Genomic DNA, 6,000 nt, shown 5'->3' with positions numbered 1-6,000 from the left:
ACCTGCATTTAACATAAAGGTACACATACAGTATGTTAAATGTAGATACATAATTTGAATCAAGATCCACAATGCGTATAGTGAACCCTTATCAATTTTGTAAATGCAAATATATATGTATATAATAATCCAATAATAATACTTTCAAGGAAAATAAGGCGAATCATTTACGAGTTATCATAATTATATATTTTGACCAATCCATTCAATTTTGGTGATATTCATTCGTGTTTGGTGTACTGTGGCACTCAGTCAAAATTGGGGTTCCAATTTGTGACCTCACGATTTTGATATTTGAGGAGAAAATAAATCAAAGTGGACAAACGTTTTGGTTTATTCACATTGCATTGTAAGAAAAAAGTCATGCATGCATATAGCTTAGTAAAATTATTATTATTATTATTATTATTATTATTATTATTATTATTATTATTATTATTATTATTATTATTGTAAAAAAGTTGTGATATGAATAGCATTACTTCCTGATAAGTCTTTTTGTGGTATATTAATTATAGAAATTACTATTTGCTTAATTAGTGGCAGAATTAATTGTGATGCTAAATTAGCAGAAAAAATTAAGAAAATTTACATTTGTTAGCTAGGTTCTTATTTAGGAAAAGAATATTATAATAGTGTCAATGTATTGTAAAAATGAACAAAGAAATACGTTGCTTGACCTTGTGGTCAAGCGTCATAACTATGACTCTCCCAAATGAGCCACAAAAAAATACGTGGATGACAAATTAGTTTTCTAATAGCTTGAGGAACTACCCAGCAATACAGTCCAGCATGAATAAGATTATTATCGGTGTGTGTTTCTACTGTACTCACTCAACCACTATGTACGACAAGCTTGACTAAAATAATGCTGACAATAATCAAACTCATGAATTTCAGATACGAGAATCATGTTTCACATACTCGTCCACTCCATCATCATCATCATTATTTGTTGATATAGGTCGTGGTGTTTGATAATTAGATTTTTAGAAAGGTTTTAACTTTTTTATATAGGTGGTGAAATGGTTTTTTTTTTTTTTTAAAGAAAAAAAAAGATTAATTTTAAAAATCAAATTAGATTTTCTTTTTGGCCGAATTAGTATTATTATTATTATTTTTTGAAATATGACTACATTAATTATATATAAATAAATTAAGTATGCTGCTAAATTTTCTTTACATAATATTTCATTTTACATATATAAAAGAATATATTATATTTTCTTTTATAACCAACGGGATCCCATGAACTCGTCTCAATAATATTCCGTATTTTTTTTGTTATAACTTGTCATAATACAAGTTATTATATTAGTCAGTTGGAGACTTGGAGCACGTACGAAATTACACGTACGTGCAGTTTCATAAGGAAACTAATAATGAAAATAAAAGGAGGCTATATACTATGTGATAATAATAAGGATTTAATCATCTGATCTGATCTGAATATAATACAAAAGCATGCTGCTGCGACATAAAGAAAAAAAAAATTGCATGATTGCATGAAATGACGACGACATAACCTAATTGCATTATATTAAACAATAGTCAACTGATTAATGTGACCTCCAGCCTCCGGCCACCAATAACAAGTCAAAGGTTGTGCCCGGACGACGTACGTACACTTGGCTCTATCATCTCTGGCAAGACAAACGTCAACTATAACATTTATTTAAGAAAACAATACATACCATACCCCGCCTAGGCTGCATGCATGATTGAAGATCCTAGCTTGCAGTAGTTATGTTAAAAAAAAAAAAAAAAAACTACTTCCGTAGCCAGAATCGTTAATCCTCTAGTTGTATAGTTACATTTGCAGTTTTTTTTTTTTTTTTTCCGAAGATGTCAAGATCATGCACATCATTCTTGGTATTAGAGTCCAAAAACTCTTTTTTAGTAAATTTATTAGGAGACATTGGTCCTGTTTGGTAAAATAGTTAGTCTATCAGTTAATTTTGGCTTATTTGACCACTATTAATTGTTTGACTCGGTTAAAAATCAATATAATTGTTTGGTTAATTAACTTTTTGTAACTCTAAAATGTTAAAATTCAAAAAGCTGCTCAAAAGAACTTTTTCAATTAGTTTTTTTAGAAAATAAATTATACCAAACAACTATCAGCTAACAGCTAATTTACCAAACGCATTACTACAATCAGCTAATGTTATCAACTAAATATACCCTCTAATTAACCCAATCTGCTACAACTAACAGCCATTTATCAAACAGGTCATTCTCCTTCGTTCCTCGTACTCAATCATGTCTTTTAATTTGATAGTTCGAGTGGAAGATCATGCCCTTTTATCTCAGTTGAGACCCAAACACATGCCTAGTAATCCTAACTTAGATGCCTCTATTGATTATTATTCATAAACTTGACTCATTATTAGCTAATGATCAACTTCGCCGGTAGATATATACTTCTCTATTGATTCTAGCTTGTACAGTTGTTTCGTGTTTACTCCTTATTTAGAGTCTGTAGTCGATCTTTTAATTGCTTCTCTATTGTTCAGTTAACTCTCCCAATTGCATGTCTACTAACATAGAACTTCTACGAATAAAATTGAATCGTCTCTTCTTTTTTTTTTTTTTTTTTTTTTTTGGTTTCAAATTAAATCTTCTGTAATACAGTTTCTACCATTATCATCTTTAAATTTACAGAATGTATTACACTATTGGCTTAGTTAAATTTACCATTGATATATGTCTACAACTTATAGGTATATATGTATCTATGTTTGCTTCTTTATTGACTTGAGTCTTGACTTAATGCTTGATTAAATTACTAAATTCTATTTTTGACATTTACAAATTTATCTAATAATATAAAATTACATTTTTTTAGTTCTAAAATTCCTATACAACTTAGTTAGCATTATCAAAATATATAATTAAGAACAAAACCCATATGCTCCATTAATTTATTTTTTGTAGAAGGTAAGGGGAGAAGAGTAAACTAAGTGCATGGAACAAATGAATATAAAATATAGCTTAATTAGATGCACATAGGATACCTAGGGTTTGTTGAAGGTTTGGTTAATACTTATAAATATATTATTCCCATCTTATGATTTGCTACAGAAAATCATATTAAGAAACAACCCTACAATCATATGCTCCATAATGGGTGTTAGGATATTTATATATATATATATATATATATATATATATATATATATATATATATGATTATTACGAGGCAATGATTGAGATGCCTCGTGCATGCATGCATGCATGCAGACTTCTACCTAACCAAATTATAGTAATTATTAATATATTATTGTTGTATGTTTGTAAGTCAACCCTCAAGGTGATCAGCCATGTTCTTGTTCCATGTTTTTCCATTTAATTTAGGGTTTAAACCTACCTGCAAACTGGCTTCAATCCAAATGGAAGATGATCAGTAATTTGGGAGTAGAATATTGCACTCTCTTAACCTCCATTTGGAATATATATAATAGTGAATTTATAGGAATCTTTACGTCTTTGATGATTGTACTTTATATTTTAATCGTATTATTTTATAATATAAATAATATTTTTAAATAATCAAGCGAGTAAAGCTTACAAAAATGTTATAGTGCATTATGTGCATATTTTGATAGTATATTGTATAGTATGGAGTATTATTTAATGAAATTATACCTTCTTTTTAATATATAATTTATAATAAAAGTGAGAAATAGTGTAAATTTATCAAATATGAAGGTCCACTATATATATATTTGCTTTAAACATTACCCCTAAAAGTTAGGGTACATCATGCCATAAAACTTATAATTATGATGAACTTATGAGCATTTGCTATGAGTCACAAACCAAGCCCAACTCCAATCCTGCAAGTCCCATCTTCAGTGACAATTTATATCGTGGACCAAGATTCACATAGCATTATGGATCCTGGATCAAATCTATATCGTTTTGATCTTTAAATTTTAACGAATTTTCAATTTTTCATTTCTCATGTTTATGCACAGCTAATAATCTATTCTAGCTATAGAGTTTATACTCTTAAAGTACATAATTTCATAACACAAGACACAAAACACATACACATGTTATATATTTACTTATTTTCAAATATGATTTAGGCAGATAATTTATGTTTTATAGACACAGAATTTCACAATACAAGGACATAAATTCACAACATTAGACACACAATATGTTGTGTGGTTACACAACTACTAATTTATTATCTTTACAGAATTCATATTCTTAAGGTACAAAAATTCATAATACAAGACACAAAAACTCACAATACAAGACACATACATATGTTATATATTTACTTATTTTCAAATCTAATTTTTAGGGTGGAATTTATGTTTTATAGGCACAAAATTTCACAACACAAGATATAATTCATAACATAAAATACACAACATGTTGTGTGTTACACATATACTAATTAATTTGTTTCAGGTACAAAATTGATATTCAAAGTACAAAATTTCATAACACAAGATACAAAAATTCACAACACAAGGTGTATACACATGCTTTATAGTAAAAAAAAAAAATAATAATAATAATAATTGTAACGTGGAACAACCAAACGATTGCCGTCAAAAGTAAATCGAAAACGACGTCGTATAGGACCAGGATCCACAATGTTGGACGAAGTCCACGATATGACGATCCCATCTTCAATACACATGAACCAATCGTTATACCGTGCACCAGGGCGCACATTGCGCCTCTCAAAACGACGTCGTTTTGTATTCTGTTATAAAATTATGTGTTTTCAAATATAAAATTTTGTACATTCGAAACATGGGGTTTTTGTCTTTTTAAAAAAGATTATGTGTTTTTTATTATATAATTCTGTACATTCGAAACATGAGAATTTTCAGTTATAAAAATTATGTGTTTTCATGTATAAAATTATGTGTTTTCTATTATACAATTCTATACATTCGAAACATGATTTTTTTTTAACAGCAAATACGCGAAAAGGTCAAAACGACGTCGTTTTGGGCCAGATCGCACAATGTGCATTGGTGCACGGTATGATTTGCCCACATGAACTCATATTTATGATATCAGCTCAACAATACCAAATTACATAGGCCCAGACCCTAAAACAAAAATCACCTCTGATCCAATTACACTAAATTTAGCCCACTTAAATGTGGCCTACTGGCTTCACCTCGTTGGCACGTGCGAGATCCAAGTCCTAATTAGGGCTGATAAAAGGCTGATGATGACGTGTTGAAACTTTTCTCAGTTTTAATTCACAATTATTTTATCGCCACCCTCCAAATTACTTAATTACTCCAGATTCCAGAACCAGAAGTCAGCACAAAAAGGTTCTTTTCGTAAAATCCTGCTGACATGCTGCTAAATACCCCTTCTATCCCTGTCTTCTTGTCTTTCTTTCTTTTTAAAATAGCAAAAAAAAAAAGAAGTTGAAATCGTATCACATATCTTTGTTTATGAGACAAATCAAATTTTAGACGATTTTTACCTGTGAGACATATCAAATTATAGATAATTTGGAGTGTAAGTATCACAATTTTAGTTATAAGTATCACAATATTTATCATTAGTAACAATCAATTTTACTTTAAATAGTAATACAATTTCACATAAAAGTATTACAGTATCTATCATAAATAACGATTTATTTTTAATTCAAATTGGTATTCAATTTTCGACAATAAATATTGCAATTTCTTTCATAAAAAACATTTCACTTAAAAACAAAAAACCAGCCTAACATTTCATATACAAGTATTACAATATTTACATTAAAATTACACTTTGTAAGAATCACAATTTCCGTTCAAAGTATTACAATAATTACCATTAGTAACAATCATTTTATCAATTGTATCACAATTTCACATATAAATATTACACTATTTATTATAAATAACAATTTATTTATTTCAAATTGATATTAAATTTATGTAATAGGTATTATAATGTCTATCATAACTAACAAACAAATATCCTATATTTAACGTGCCCCACATAAAAGTGACTCTTTTA

This window comes from Ipomoea nil, unplaced genomic scaffold, assembly GCF_001879475.1.
Source record: "Ipomoea nil cultivar Tokyo-kokei standard unplaced genomic scaffold, Asagao_1.1 scaffold1421, whole genome shotgun sequence".
Lineage (NCBI taxonomy): Eukaryota > Viridiplantae > Streptophyta > Magnoliopsida > Solanales > Convolvulaceae > Ipomoea > Ipomoea nil.
The sequence above is the reverse complement of the archived record's forward strand: the minus strand, read 5'-3'. Positions refer to the sequence as shown.